Genomic DNA, 16,808 nt, shown 5'->3' with positions numbered 1-16,808 from the left:
CCTCGCCGCCGCCGCTGCTGGCGGCCCCCTCATTAAGGCGCCTTGCCTTCCACCTCCGAATTTTCCACGCAGGGTTAGCCTGGCGACGCGCTGTCTGCGGGCCCCATAAAGGCCGCCGTGTGCTGCATTCGTCTCGCTGGGGGCCGGCGGGGGAGGGGGCCGCGGCCTGGAGGGGCGCCCGGCGGCCCGCGGGCGGGGCTGCGCCACGGAGGCCTGGCCGGCTCCTTGCAGAAAGGGCCCCCTTCCCGGGACGCAGCCTCGAGAATTCCACATTCATAAACATCCATTAAAAAAAAAACCAAACAACAACAACAAAAAAACCCAGCCGGAATTGATGGAGTCCTGCTCACAGGACCATGAAAGCGTCAGAACCCGCCCATCCCCTGAGACCCTCCTAGCAAACTCGAGGTGGAAAGGCTTCTCTCGAGCCTCGTTTGCAAGGGGGGAAACCAAGCCCCGGGAGCGGAAAGAAACTGACCAGGGTCACGCAGAAGGGTGTGGGGTCGTTTTAATGAACCTGTCCACTGCTCGGGGCTTCTCTGTGGAGCACCTACTGTGTGCCAGGTACTGTTCTAGAGCCTGGGATAAGGCGGTGAACAAAACACAAAATGCCCTACCCTCTCGTGGCTGAAATTCCAGTAGGGGAGACAGACATTGGCAAATAAACACCTAAAATAAAGTGTCAGATGGGGAGTGCTGCTGCGGGGAGAAATCAAGCAGGAAGCGGGCCTGGAGTGAAGGTGGTGGGGAGGGGCTCTGTGAGGCGGGTGGGGAATGCATGAAATGGCTCATAATAGGACGGTCAGGAGAGGTCTCTTTGAAGGTTGGAGTCATGCGGATTTCCATTAGCTAATAGAAGGGTATTCCAGGCAGGAGAAACAGCATGTGCAAAGGCCCTGAGGCAGGAGCACACTTAGCCAGCATTTTTTTTTTTTTTTTGATCATTTATTAGAGGTGTCTCATGTGTTATCTTTTTCCCATTCCTTCCAACCTCTCTGGCCAGTCCAGCAATTTACATAATTCTCCTTTTCTAGCTGAGGAAATTGAGTCTCAGAGAGGTTAAGAGGCCCCTCTCAAGTCCCCCAGCAGGTTGGTGGCCAAGGTGGGATTTGAACTAGGGTCCCTTACACTTGTAATGATGTGGTCCATTGATGTGATGTGGGACAAGCCAGGTCTTAATACCCATCTTCTAGGGCTGTCTGGGACTGGTCAGGGCAATAGAGGAGGAACAGAGGGAGGAAGCTTTCAGAGCAGGGTGCACCCGGCCCCCGATAGTGGTGGGAGTCCTCCAGGAGCTCCTCTCCGTGTGAAGGTGCATGCAGTCAGTAATACCTAGGTGGTCTCAGGAGGGCCGCATCTGGACGAGCTTGTCTGAGCCGCCAGTGCCTGGTGCTCACAGGGTCAGAAGACAGAGCAGAACGCGTGGTCTGTAAATCTCTGTCGGCGTGGTTTATATCCACATTTGTTTCCAGGGCACACACACACACCACCACCACCCTCCATTTCTGTTGTCAGAGGCGGGTCGGGTGTCCTGGGAGGTTGGGGTTTCTCAATCATGTCTGCATCTGAGGAAAGTGGGGTCCTCGCATGAGGAGGTCCCCGAACCCTGACCCCTCAAACTATGTCCATCTCACCTAGCTTCTCTCCTCTCCAAGCATCTGGGAACCAAGAGGCAGCTGTTCTGCCTCCAATGGTGCCAGGCTCCTCTGTGTTGTTACCCCCTCCACTGCACGAGTTCACGTTTCCCTCCTGTGCCGGCCGGGGAACCGGCAGAGTCGTCTTGCTCTCCCCGGGCTTCCCCTAGGCATTCTTTGGTCTCTTTGCTCAACAGTGTACCGGGTTTGGTTTTTACTCCCATCACTTAGGAATTCAGCCCCGGCCCTCCGAGAGTTGCCCCTGTCACCCAGCTCCTCTCCAGCCTCTCCCAGATTTCTGCGTGAGTCAGTCCATCACTCAGGAGACCCTTGTCGGCTCAGACCACAAGGGGTTACTCCCTCTGCTCCCCTATTTATTAGGCAGTGCGCCCCCACCACATCCCTCAGCTCCCATGCTCATCTTTCCTGCCCGGTACACCCGGGGTCCCCTAGCTACACTCCATGATTGGCATTTTACTTCCAGCTGCGGTCAAGGCTCGGGCCAGCGTGAGCCGGTGTCAGGCCTGTTTCTCTGTGTCCCCATCACCGTCACACACCCACCTCCTCCCTCCTGCCCTCACACACACTTGTGCTCAGAGGAGACGCAGCTGGTGGCCGCCTGCACCCCCGGGCCTTTGTCACCCCTCCTCCATGCAGCAAGACCCTCCTGCCTGCCGATGTCCTGGCTTCCGGGATCCAGGCCAGCGTGCCCCCCAGCTTGGCTGTGTCCCTGTGGGTGACCCGGCAGGCACAGTGGCCCCATCTCCCCAGTGTGCCCAAGTCCTGCTGCAGTGAGCCCCGCACGTGTGCTTGTATCTGAGCAACTGGCGTTAACAGAACACCTTGCCTGAATCGCCCTGCTCCTCCCTCCACAGCACCTCCCAGCCTCCCGGTGTCTCTCAGCAATTGTGAAGGGTCTGTCTCTCCTCGTCCGGTCCCCGCTGTCTGGCCACTGCCCCCTCTTCTGTGCTCTGCTCTCGCTCTGATGTCATCTGTCACCGCTTCTGTCCATCCTCCCTGCAGACAGGCTTTCCCGTGGTTTCCCAGGAAAGGGGCTGAAAGCCCAGCGCCTTCAGTACCCTCTCTGTCCTCCCTTCCCCCTTCTCTGTCTTTGCCTCTGTCTGCATCTCATCTCCATCCCTCCCTCCGGCTTGGCTCCAGCCTCTCCAGGGACGCGTTGTCTCGGCTAGTCTCTCTCCCGTGTCCCTTCTCTTAGGTTCACGCCTCTTTCTCCTCTCCCCTCCCCACTCCAGTCTTCTGCAGCCCCCTTTTTCTTCCTGGGTCTCACTCCCTCCACCTCGCTCTTTAATCCTTTCCCCCCATTTATCACACACACCGTGCCCCACGTCTCCTAGTCCCCCATTCTTCGGAGCCCCACTTTCCAGCCCTTGTTTTTTCAGTTAAACCCTTCATCTTACTTCCTTGCCAGTCCGTCTCCAGATCTACAGATTATCCTGATGCACTTTATCTCCCAGATTTATGTTCACCCCGGTCTTCTTGCCACCCATCTTTGGCCTTTATCCAACCCCACCCTGACGTTCATCTCTGCACCAGCTGTTACTTCCGGAGCCCCGTCCCCTCCTGAGCCGGCCTTCCCAACCCTTTCGGGTCTTCGCGGCCACCCCGTGCTCTGTCTCCCAGCCCTGCTCAGACCCCTGCTCATGCCACATCTTCTGCCCGCCCCCTCCCCACCCCGCTTGGCTCTCTGTCTCTGGGCTACCTTTCTGCCCCGTCTTCCTTATCTTTTCAGCCCCGTCGGTCATACCAGCTGCATGCTGTCCCCCTCTAACCCCATATATACATTTTGGCTCAATGCGAACATTTCTAATAGTTACAAATCTCTGTTTTCTGGAAGCTGAGTATCACCACCATGGAATGCATCTGAAAGAGGAGGGGGAATGTAAAATCCTATCAGATGATTTAAAATTGTCGGTCCATTTTTTTATGCATTGGTTTTTAAATTTTATTTATTTAAGTATTTTTGGCTGTGTTGGGTCTTCACTGCTGCTCGGGCCCTTCCCCAGTTGAGGTGAGTCTGGTTTCCGTGGCTTCTCTTGTTGCTGAGCGCTGCCTCCAGAAGTTGTGGATCCCAGGCTCTAGAACTCAGGCTCAGTGGTCGTGGAGCACGGGCTTAGCTGCTCTGCGGCATGTGGGATCCTCCCAGATCAAGGATGGAACCCTGGTCTTCTGCACTGGCAAGCAGGTTCTTTACCCCTGAGCCTCCAGGGACGCCTCTATCCGTTTTATTATCACAGTGACTAGTAGTCCATTTTAAACTTTTAGCGAATTGAGAAGATCAAATTCTCTCTGCCGTCAGCTGCCCAGGGACACCTTCCCACAGGGCACCACGCTGCAGAGATGGCCTCTCTCAGCAGACGCATGGGCAGGACAGTGGCTTTCTGGGTCCACAGCCATGAATTCCCAGACACATTTTTTACTAATATGTTCTCAAGATGGAGCTTTTACCCAGGATTCATGATTTGGGCAAATTTAAAACGTCCTTCCTTTTCAGCTACTGAAGCAGTTGCATGAATAGCAATAACTCCAGCACGTTGCTTGTATGGCGTTGTAGCCTGAAGGCAGGAAATAGTATGGAAAGTATGTACCTAAAGCTCTCACAGGATGTACACGGTTTTGAAGTTTGATTGGCGAGGACAAAGGGTCTTGTGGGTTCCTCATTTTCCCTAAATCTTCCCTCATTTTCTAAATACGCCCCGATAAGATTTTTTCCCTAAAAGACTCCTGAAAGAGGAAATGAAATAACTGAAATACATTACATTCTCAAAGGTTAAATTCTTATTATGAATTTTATGATTTGTTATGAGAGCTAGCAAACCACATAATGGTACAAGTATTAGAATTAATGTGACTGTTCTGTTGCTGTCGTTTAATTATTTATAATCATTTGCTGAAGGAAAAAAATGACGCTCCATCCAATTGTATTTGGATTTTGTATTAACCATCAGTTTTATATGCTTCATCTCTATGTCTTTGAACTTTTTTGTTTTTAATACAGTTGGCCGTATTCCCAATAATGATTATAACTGAACCATGTTTTACTCCTTTGTAGTAAATATACGTGTATATTTCAAGTGAGCGAAGGACTTTCAATCAACAGAGCCTGCAAGAAGGTATTCACTCAACTGCCCTGCAGGCTTTTGTGGATGTTTGATGATGACTTTTAGAAGCAACCAGTAAAGTGAAACACACATCTTGTTCATACCCCTGGCGAGGTGTGACAGTGACAACATGTTCACATATTGGCAAGTCAGGCAAGAGTGACTGAAAACAACTCAGAGAAAAGTACTTAGTTCTTTAGGACAAGCAGGGCCATTGTACGCTTTTGCTTGTGTGTGAGTGAGTGACACAGGAGTTTCTTAAAATAATTCTCATCTTTACTACACCAGAGGGACACAGCTACAGTTTTCTCTATTCTGTATTTTAAATTTTATTTATTTACCTGCTGTGCCGTGTAGCATGTGGGATTTTAGTTCCCAACCAGGGATTCAACCCGCGCCCCCTGCGATGGAAGCTCAGAATCTTAACCAAAAAAAGTCTCTTATTTTACTTATTTTAACCAATGTTCGGTCTCACCTTTGATCATAAACTTCCACCCCATCCCCATTCTCACTAATATTTTTTCTAAGATTTTTTTAAAAATATGGACCATTTCTAAAGTCTTTTGAATTTGTTACAATATTGCTTCTGTTTTGGTTTTTTTGGCTGCAAGGAGTGTAGGATCTTGGCTCCCCCTATCAGGGATTAAACCCGCACCCTCGGCACTGGGGGTCTTAGCCACAGGACTGCCAGGGAAGTCCCCACTCTCACTTACATTTTGAGTCCCAACATGTCACCCCTTCTGGCCCCCAGTCGGCCACAATGGAGACATAACTCTCCCAGAACTGATCTCATGGCCAAGCTCTGATGTCGGTCCACAGTAGTCAGGTGAGGCCATGAGGGACCCTGGTCTCAGCTCCATCTCGGTCAGACGTGCTGAGTCTCTCTGATCGCTCAGAGCTGCTGTGAGGATGAAGAAAGAGGACCCGTGAGACGGGCCAAGGTGATGCTGGTGCAGGGTCACCCCATCGCCACGCTTGTTCAGACCCAGACCGGCTCCCTCAGCTCCAGCAGCCACAACAAATCGAAAACACGATATTCCATCGAACTTGTTTGACTTTGCTTGAAATAATAGTAATAATAATACCTAATTTTTTCCAGCCTTTAACCCATGCCCGCTTACCTGCTTTCGAGTTTTCAACCTTCATAGGAACCACACAGATGGAGAGACTGGAACACAGACAGAAGTCCCGTGCCCAAGGTCACACAGCCAGGGAGTGGCAGAGCTGAAGTTTGAATCCTAATACTTGCACATTAAGCCACAGGGATGAAATGATAGCAAAGGAACTGCCAGCCAGTGTTTTCAGCATATGTTACAACTCTTTGTTCAGACTATCTGCCAAATGTATCTGATAGAGAACTTGAATCCAAAATATAAAAGAGCTGTCAAGATCTGATAAGAAAAGAAACAAATTTTAAAACAGACAAAAGATTTGACTATTGTATATCTTCACTAATCAAGATCTATGGATTGTGAGTAAGTGTGGAAAGAGGTTCAGTGCGATCTAAAACCACGGTGAGAAACCAGTAAACCGCAGAGTGGCTAAAATCTAAAAGAGTGCCCGTGTCAAGCGTTGGTGAGGACCTGGGGGAGCTGGAACCCTCGCACACCGCTGGTCAGAAGGCAAACTGCTGCAGCTGCTTTGGAAGATGGTTTGACGGTTTCTTAGAAAGTTAAGCCAATGCTCATCGTTCAGTCCAGCAATTACACTCCTATACATTCACGCAAGAGAGATTAACACAGATGCCCACGCAAAGACTTGTCCATGTCTGTAGCAGTCCTACTTGTAATCCAGCCCTCAGGTCTCTTTCGTAGAGGCCACCAAACACAGGTGCTAACACATGTCTGTATTAATGCTTGGAATGTTCTAGAAGGGCCTCTCTACCTAGAGGAATTCTTTCCCACCCAATTGGGCCCCCCCGCCTTTTTTTTTTTTTGCTATCTTTTACATTTTTATTTTTCTGAAAAAACTTTTTATAATTTTATTTATTTATTATTTTTGGCTGTGCTGGGTCTTTGCTGCTGTGGGAGCTTCTCATTGTGGTGGCTTCTTTTGGTGCAGAGCATGGGCTCTAGGGCCCACAGGCTTCAGCAGTTGCAGTTCCTGGGCTCTGGAGCACAGGCTCAGCAGCTGTGGCTCACTGGCTGAGTTGCCGTGTGGGATCTTCCTGGACTATGGATTGAACCTGTATCTCCCGCATTGGCAAGTGGTTTCTTTACCACTGAGCCACCAGGGAAGCCCCTGAAAAAGCTTTCTGAGGACAAAGAAGATTAAATAAGGACCTATATAGTCAGACAAGTCTGGGTTCAAATGCTTGCTCAGCCATTATCACCCCAGGGGCAACTTTGGCAAATGCCTCCTCCCTCTGGGAGTCGTCTCCTTATCCGTGAAGTAGGGATGTGATAGGAAGAGCCTTGGCATCTCCCAAGGGCTGTTGTGATAACCTTCACAGAAGGGCTTTAGAACCGGTTGCTCCACCTGGGTGAAGATCCCGCAGAGCCTCTGCCCTTCCTCAGGCCTGGGTGAGGAGGGGGAGAGTGAGAACTCACCCTCCCTTCCTCCAAACTCCTCTGTGGCTCCCTAGTACCATATTCTGCACCAAGGTCATCCACAGCCTTCTTTAACTAATTCACCACCTATTGACTGAGAGTGTCCTGGGCCCCGAACTGGCTGCTAGTCCTGCCCTCTGAGAGCTGGTGGCTGGTGGGGGAAACTCACTGAGGCGAGGGGAGGGACCCCAGGGAGGGAGTTGCGGGGCTGGGTGGGGAGGTCCATAGCGTGCAGGGGGCTGTCCACTTGGTTGCTCGTGGGAGCCATGGAGGTCAGGCCTCGGGCGGGAGGAACACGGAAGTGGGGCAGGTCGGGGGACGGGCTCCGGCAGACATGGCTGGGGGAGGCTCCAACAAGAGGGTTCTGAAGAATTCCTCCATCTTCTCTCCACCAGCCTTCTTTTCCAGCCAGTCGTGCCAGAATCCTTCCTCTGCCTTGTCCCCTCTTTCGGTGGCTCTCCGACCCCGGGCAGCCCACGCATGAACGCACCTCCCACCCGGCCTTCCTCAGCTGACTCCCCAGGCGGAAGCGGCTGCCTGCAGGTGCCTCCTCTTGTCTCCTGCTTCCTTTCAGTCCCCTCAGTCTATTTCCCACACACAGCCAAGGGGAAGTCTCTCCTCCGCATAAAATCCCCTGGCAGCTTCCCATGGCTTAGGATAAGATCCAAACACCTGGCCCACAATGCCCTGCGGGGTCGGTCCCTGCCCGCCTCTCCCACGCCCTCTCCCATCTCTTTCCCTTCCAGCCACACTGAACCACATCATGAACATACCAAGCACGTTCTGACCCCAGGGCCTTTGCACTGGAGGTTCCTTCCACTGCAACTTCCTCTTCCCACTCAAGTTCTCTTTGCCCGGCTCACTCCTCTTCTTTGCCATCTTGAGACGCCTCCCCAAATACCCCCACACCCCTAAGCTGGCACCCTCTCATGGCACCCCGCACCCTTTCACTCCCCTCCCTTAACTGTCAGCTCCCTGAGAATAGACAGCAGCCTCTCTGTTTGCTCCTACAGCAGGAGCGCCTGGGACCAGGCCTGGCGCACAATAGGTGCTCTGTGCAGGCAGGACCGAGTTCCAGTTGCAGGGGCTGGTCCCTGGAGCTCCAGACCTTCTGCGGACCTGTCCTCTGCTGAGAGAAGAGACCCAGATGGCAGAGTCAGAGCTGAGGCCCACTGGACATTTCAGCCTCTGCACCCCAAGGCGGTGGGCCCCACCGGCAGAAATCACCCTGGCCTTGGGGCAGGGCTGACCTCGGTTCAAATCCTGGTGCCTAAGCAGAATTACCATATGACCCCAAACCCCTTTACTTCCCAAGAGATTAACTTATCAAAAGGTGTACTTTATATTTGGCAGTTTATTACATATCGGCTGCATATCAGTTACGTACATACACATATTTATGCACTAAAGTGGCAAAACTAACAAATGCATGTGTGCTCAGTCACCTCAGTCGTGTCTGACTCTTTGCAACCCTATGGACTGTAGCCTGAGAAGCTCCTCTGTCCATGGGATTCTCCGGGCAAGAATACTGGAGTGGGTTGCCATGCCCTCCTCCAGGGGATCTTCCCCACCCAGGGATCGAACCTTGGGTTCGATCTCCCGCGACTCCTGCATTGCAGGCGGATTCTTTACCACTGAGCCACTGGGGAAGCCAAAATAATAAACAGAAACCAGTAATAACAAAATGCTGGCGAGGATGTGGTACAGCTTGACTCTCCCATAGATTGCTGTGGTCCACACAAGACCTGCTCAGGAATGTTCACAGCAGCCCTCTTCATTAGAGCCCCAAAGTGGAGACAACGCATATCCATCCAGCAGATGAATGGAAAAACAATATGTGGTATATCCATCAGTGGAATCTTCAGTTCAGTTCAGTCGCTCAGTCGTGTCTGACTCTGCGACCCCACGGACTGCAGCACGCCAGGCTTCCCGGTCCATCACCGTCTCCCGGAGCTTGCTCAAACTCATGGCCATCGAGTGGAATATTACTGGGCCATGAAAAGAATGAAATACTGACACGATACAGCATGGATCAACCTCAAAAACGGTCTGCTAAATGAAAAAAGCCAGTCATGAAAAGACACATGCTTATTTGTATGATCCATCTGTATGTGTCGAGAATAGGCCATAGAGACAGAAAACAGATTAGTGGTCGCCAGAGGCCAGGGGAGGGGGAAGTGGGGAGTGGCTGTTTCTTTTTCCGGTGATGAAATGTTCTGGAATTAGAGGGTGGGTTTGGTTGCACAATTTAGTGCATGTACTAAAAACCACTGAATTGTACCCCTTAGTGGATGAATTGCATGGTAAGTGAGTTGCGTCTCTATAAAGCCGTGGCAAAAAGAAAATCCTGGTGCCACCAGAGATCTCACAGCTGTATGTCTTTGGGAAAGTCCCTTGCACTTCCTGAGCCCAGGTTCTGCCTCTCTCACTCAAAGGATTGACCAACTCATGGCTGGTAAACAGCCACGCAGGGAACCCATCCACACTTTCGGGGAACAACGGCCCCACTGGGGCTGGAGGATGGGCTGCCCATAGACACACAGGATAAGTGCAGCCCACGGGTGGTGCCCGGGACGGGTGACGGCACTTAGCATCACCCTGCAGCCCTCGGTAAGTGACAAGGTGGACAGGATCATCAAGCGTGACTTCCTTCACCCCGGGGACATCGCCAACTCTTGAATGCTGCTCTTCTGTGAGTGGGTGTATGTGTTTCTGTTCAGAAAGAAAAACACATGCTCATTATAGAAAATTCTGAGATCTATGAAGAAGGGAATTGAAACCCCAGCAAACCTGCCATCCTCAGAGAACCACCATTGACCCCCAGACCACATCCGTCCTTCCCCCATTGACCCCCAGAGCACATCCGTCCTTCTCTATGAAGGCAAAGTCGGAAAAAGATGAAGGAACATTTTTATGCATCAGCTCCTTTTCATATCAACTTGTGAACATCTGGATTATTTGTGAAAATTTTGATTGATTGATTGTAAATCAGGGGTCTTCCCTAGTGATCCAGTGGTTAAGACTCCACGTTTTCAATTCAGGAAGCCTGGTTCCATCCCTGGTCACGGAACTAGACCCCACATGCCGCAACTAAGACCCAGCACAACCAAATAAATAATTATTGAAAAAAGAGAGAGAGATGCTCATCAGGGAAACAACGATAACACTGAACTGGAAAAGGTTAAACATTATGTACAATAAAATGCCCTCCTCTTCTCCAGCACCTCAACCTACCAGCAGAGATGATCACTCTGGGTCGTGGGTACACATCTTACAGATCCTTCTTTTTCTCTTCTTTCTCTCCTTCCTATCAACAGTTACTCAGTGAAAACTAACCAACCATGCCTCTATTCATCTCATCATTCAAGAAATATTTAAAGTGCTTGTCAGACGTCAGACATTTGTCTTTCTCAGTCCACACGCTACCTACACAAAGTGTTAACTGTTCAGTGACATCCGACTCTTTGCGACCCCATGGGATTCTCCAGGCAAGAATTCTGGAGTGGGTAAGCCGTTCCCGTCTCCAGGAGTCTTCCCGACCCAGGGATAGAACCCAGGTCTCTTGCATTTCAAGCAGATTCTTTACCTTCTGAGCCGCTGAGGAAGCCCCATCTGCACGTATCTATTTTAAAGATTGCATGGACATTTATAAAGCGGTTGCAGAGTTCTCAGGATGCCACATGGGCCCCTTGTGCTGGGCACTGGGGTTGTTTGCCGTGTCCCGCTCTTCTGCTAAGTGCGGGTGGAGTGCGTTTCTGTCCCTTTTATTTTAGGATTGGGCCAAGAGTTGAGCATGTTTGCTGATGTGCAAAGGGAGAGCTCGGAAGGGCAAGGACTCATCTAGGATCACAGAGTGAGGCCTCGATGGCACTCAGACCCACAGGGCAAGGACCGAGCTTCTTAGGAAACTCCCTGCCCAGCCCCAGGTCATTTCCCCAAGGTAAAAATGGGTTTCCTTGGGGGATTCCCGCCCCAAGCACCCACCTTAAGTGATACATGGTGCTCCTTTCTCCTTGCTGTTAGCTTTTCAGCACCACTAAAATGTGTATTTCAGGCCACGTGCGCGTGTGTGTGCTCGGCCGTTGTGCTAACTCTTTGCAACTCCACGTACGGTAGCCCACCGGGTTTGTCTGTCCATGGGGTTTCCAGGCAAGAATACACGAGTGGGGGGATCTTCCTTACCCAGGGATTGAACCCATGTCTCCTGCATTGGCAGGTAGGTTCTTTACCACTGGGTCACCTGGGAAGCCCATTTAAGGCCATAGCACCAGCTGCTGCTGCTGCTGCTAAGTCGCTTCAGTCATGTCCGACTCTGTGCGACTCCATAGATGGCAGCCCACCAGGCTCCCCCGTCCCTGGGATTCTCCAGGCAAGAACACTGGAGTGGGTTGCCATTTCCTTCTCCATTGCATGAAAGTGAAAAGTGAAAGTGAAGTTGCTCAGTCATGTCTGACTCTTAGTGACCCCAGGGACTGCAGCCCACCAGGCTCCTCTGTCCATGGGATTTTCCAGGCAAGAGTACTGGAGTGGGGTGCCATTGCCTTCTCCGATAGCACCAGCTAAATAGAGTCAGATTTGACAGCACCTGTTGCCCTCACCGCTTCCCTTGTGGCTCACCTGAGGCCCCTGCAGGTTGTCCCACAGCGGGGTAGGGGACACAAGACTTCACAGAAGGGCTTCAGCACCGCCGGACCCTGCCTCCTGGCCACTCCAGGCTCCAGGCGACACAGGATGCACACAGGATGCCAGACCCTGGGAGTCAGGCCTCAGACTTCAATAAGGGCCAGGAGACACAAAAGAGCCAGCATCATTAGGACGATCCTCTATGTGACCTTTGAAAAATACTCTTTCGGAGCCTCAATTGCTCTATCTGTAAAATGGGCATAATAATAGCCAGTGTTTACAGAGGCCTTCCTCTATGCCAGGCCCCAGGCCAAGCAATTTATAAGTATTCATTCATTTAATCTGTTCAACAGCCCCCAGAAGGAGGGGCTGTTCTTCAGAGGAGGAAACGGACACAGAGAGGTTGAGCAATATGCTCCAGGTCACACAGCAGGCAGGCCATGGAGGAGACGTGTGAACCTAGGCAGTCTGGCTCTAGAACCTTATACCTGTATGGCCTAGGGTTGTGCAAATGAAACCAGGTAACCTGTGCAAAACAGACAGTGAACCGTCATGAGATGTTTACTGGTGTTATTATTAGTGTTGTTGTTGTTATTATTTGCCTGACTGGTTGCTCTTCGCCTCGCTGTCTTTATTTCCCTCAGTTGCTGAAAAGTCTATAGACAGGCCTGTCCTGGCCCCTCCCCATCCCAAACGTCTCCCCATTGCACCCTTTCCTCGGCCTCATCTACATCCCCTCCAGGGGGCCGGCACTGCCAGCTTTGCTCCTACACAACTTCCCATGGGATCTTCCCAAAGAATATATCCACTCAGGCTTCTCCCCTGCTCAAACCCTCCCATGCCCTCACGAGTGAAGTGAAGTTGCTCAGTCGTGTCCGACTCTTTGCGACCCCATAGACTGTAGCCTACCAGGCTCTTCTGTCCATGGGATTTTCCAGGCAATAGTACTGGAGTGGATTGCCATTTCCTTCTCCAGAGGATCTTCCCAACCCAGGGCTTGAACCTGGGTCTCCCGCATTGTAGACAGACGCTTTCCATGATAAGCCCCAAATTCCCTACTTGGCCCTGGCCCTAATCCCAGCAGACCCCTCCCTCCTGGCTCCTAGCCCCTCTCACACTTCTGAGGCCAAGGGAGGGCAGAGTTTTTGTGTAAAGACTTCTATTTTCCAAGAACCACAGAGACAAAATCCAGCTCCCCAAGTCTCCTCCCTAGTGTCCCGCTCCTCCAGGCCAGTTTCCCAACTCTCCCTCTGAGTTCGTTGGTTGAATAATAAAAAGTTCCCAGATCCATTCCAGGCCCTGAGAAAAACTCACCACACCCTTCTCTGTAATCACCTGTCAGGAGTTAAATTATATCCCCCCTCCACCAAAAAAAAAAAAAAGGGAGAGAGAGATGTTTAAGTCCCACCCACCCCAGACCTGTAAATATGACCTTATTTGGAAATAAGACTCTCCTCGTGGCTCAGATGGTAAAGACTCTGCCTGCAATGCAGGAGACTCAGGTTCGTCCCTGGAGAAGGGAGTGGCAACCCACTCCAGTACTCTTGCCTGGGAAATCCCACAGACAGATGAGCCTGGCAGGCTACATCTGGGGTCTCAGAATCGAACAGGACTGAGTGATTAACACTTTCACTTTCACTTCTTTATTAAGTGGATGTAATGAAACTAAGATGATGTCATACCGGGTTAGGGTGGGCTTTACCTCCAGTGACTGATGCCCTCAGAAGAAGGGGAGTGCCACACCCTCAAAGGAATAAAGGCACAGAAGTCCACATGAAGGAGGCAGAGATCACAGCCATGCAAGGAGCCAAGGAGCGCCAAGAATACCAGGAGCCTCCCTCTAGAAGCTGGAAGAGGCAAGGAAGGATATACTCCCTCTAGAGCCTTTGGGATTCCCTGGTGGCTCAGTGATAAAGAACCTGCCTGTCAGTGCAGAAGACCTGGGTTTGATCCCTGGGTTGGGAAGACCCCCTGGAGGAGGAAATGGCAACCCACTCCAGTATTCTTCCCTGGGAAATCCCATTGCAAGAGGAGTCTTGTGGGCTATAGTCCGTGGGGTCACAAAAGAGTCAGACTAAATAGCGAGAGCCTCTGGAGGGAGCATGGCCCAGGTGACACTTGAGTTTGGACTTCTAGCCTCTAGAACTGTGGCAGAATAAACTTCTGGGTTCCCCTCGGGCCCCGGCCATCACACACAGTATGTGGGATCTTAATTTCCCAGCCAGGAAGCGTAGAGTCTTAACCACTGGACCACCGAGGACGTCCCAAATTTCTTTTCTTGTTAAACCACCCAATTTGTGGTGATTTTTTATGGCAGCCATGCATGCTCGGTCACTCTGATGTGTCCGACTCTTTGCAACCCCATGGGCCCTGCAGCCCACCAGGCTTCTCTGTCCATGGGGTTCCCCAGGCAAGAATATTGGAGTGGGTTGCCATTTCCTCCTCCAGGGGATCTTCTCCACCCAGGGATCGAACCCACTTCTCCTGTGTCTCCTGCACTGGCAGGGGGATTCTTTACCTCTGAGCCACCTGGGAACTGTACGGCAGCCATAGGAAACTAATATATCACCCAACTGTGGGCACAAAGAGTGGGTCTCAGGCCCAGGGTACTGAAGGAGGTTGTGCCAAATAACCTCTTGCCAAGTGGGTGGTCCTGCCCTCATGGAGCTCCTAGTCTGGAAATTTTCCTAGTCCTCAGGGACCACACAGCATACCCCACCTCACAGGGCCGTACGGAGACTGAACTCTCCTTTCCTGGTCCTAACCCGCGCCCCCATCTACACACACCTTTGGCTATCTACGTGGCTGGAGATGGATGTTGAGGTTTCTATTAACAGAAGACTCGTTAAAGAACAGAATGGGACCATCTATTCGAGACAGTCTGGACAGGCAAGTGTAGTAAGTAGAGACCCAGATTATGTTCCACTTCCATTTAAAAAGTTTTAATTACACCCACCCAAAGGGAGAAGGAACAAAATGACCACAATGATAAAAGAACTCAGCGTTTGGGATTTCCCTGGTGGTCCAATGAGTAAGACTCCGAGCTCCCAGCGCAGGGGGCATGGGTTCGATCCTTGGTCAGGGAACTGGACCTAACACAGAGCAACTGAAGATCCCGCAGGCCGCAGCTGAGATTCTGCATGCCACGCCAAAGGTGGGAGACCCTGTGTGCCACAACCGAGACCCAGCACAGCAGAATAAACAAACACATAAACATCGATACTAAAAAAACATTGTTTTAAAAATGTTCTTAAAAAGAAAAAAAATCAGGATGTCAATCCAAGCTCTGCCATCTGCTTGCTTTGTGACCCTGGACAAGTTACTTCACCTCTCTGGGTCTTGGTTTCCTTTTTCTCAAGTCTGTTGTGAAGGTTTAGGGAGTCGGTCTATGCAAGGTACTCAGCACAGAGTCATGGAAGTGCCCCATAAGGATGGTGGCAATGATGTATTTCCTAGGGACACACATGTGTTCACCACTCGCTCAGCAAGGTCTCACTGGGTGTGCTCCTCCTGTGAGAGAGACTGGACAGTGAACAAAGCAGACGCCGTTTTCCACTTGCACGGAGCTGGTATTCTGGTGGGGGAGACACTCAGAACTGTGACGAGTGAAATATTTGGGTTAGTGCGATGGCGATGAGCGCTACAGAGAAAAATAAAAGCACAGGGCGGGGGCTGGAATGTGAGGAGGAGCGGTGGGGCCGGGAGACCAGCTGTGCGGCTTCTCTGGGGGCTGAGTCTTCCTGACAGAGGAAAAGCAAGTGCAAAGGCCCTGCGGTGGCCGAGGGTCCCTCACGGCTAGAAGGAGGGGGTGTGGGGAGGGGAGGGTCTGGATGGTGCAGTCCCCCCTTGTGGGCCGAAGCGAGGGCTTTGGCTTTTCCTGTGAGTGAGATTGGAGCCATATGTGCATGTGAATATATGTGTTTATTTGTTTAACCTAGAAAGATGTCAACTAGGCACTTCACAGAGTCATGATGGAGACAGTAAGGGCATCAGGGTGGGGTGTGTGGATCACACATCCCTTGAGCCTCATATCTACTCTTTTCATTTTTTTTTTAAATGAAAGAATAAATCCCCATAACATTTGTGCAATTGACCATTTGAAATCAAAAAAAGGGCAAGGACCCAGATCTCTGTTCGCTGGAGCACGCCCCCATCCCAGCTCAAGGGACATCCATGAGAAAGCCACTGGATCACTAATGGGGCCCAGATGTGCCCAGAGGTGGCCCTGGCCCCAGACCTGCCTGCCTGGACACTCGCACGGAGTTTGGCTTTACAGCCAGTTTATTTCCTGGACTTGTTTTAAAGAAAAACCCAGGGGAGGATCTAAGGGCCTGGCCAGCCCCTTCTGTTCCCCACCCAAGCTCTCCCAACCCACAGCTCTGAGCTGCTGCCCAGAGGAGGGCAGTTCTTCCCTACAGTAGAAAGCCAACCAGTAAAAATAGAAGGAATGATGGAGCTAGAAAAATCGCCATTTGGCAACCAGCATAGTAATAACTGATTTAGGCAGAAATCACCAGCGAGGGCTAAACCTCTTGGGAGGAAGCTTAAGGAGAGTAACAGGATATTCACATGGTCCTGGAACGTCTCCCCGCAAGATACAGATTAAATACAAAAAGGGAGAAAGAGGAACTTCACCCACCTTAACCCAGTGATCAAAAGTGACGTCACCAGGAATGGGACAGGCTGACGTCATGTGCCGCGTGGTGACTTGCCCTGGGAAGGGCATGGCCCGACTGCTGTTGTTCTGCCCGCAGCGCACAGCCCAGATTTTAACCACGGGAAGCATCAGGAAAGTCCAAACTGGGGGACATTGCGTGAAAAGACCTGGCCTGAACTCTTCAAAAACGTCAGTCACAAAAGACCAAGGAAGGAGTTGTTCCAGA

Source organism: Bos javanicus, chromosome 13 (genome assembly GCF_032452875.1).
Source record: "Bos javanicus breed banteng chromosome 13, ARS-OSU_banteng_1.0, whole genome shotgun sequence".
Lineage (NCBI taxonomy): Eukaryota > Metazoa > Chordata > Mammalia > Artiodactyla > Bovidae > Bos > Bos javanicus.
Note: the sequence above shows the minus strand (reverse complement) of the source record.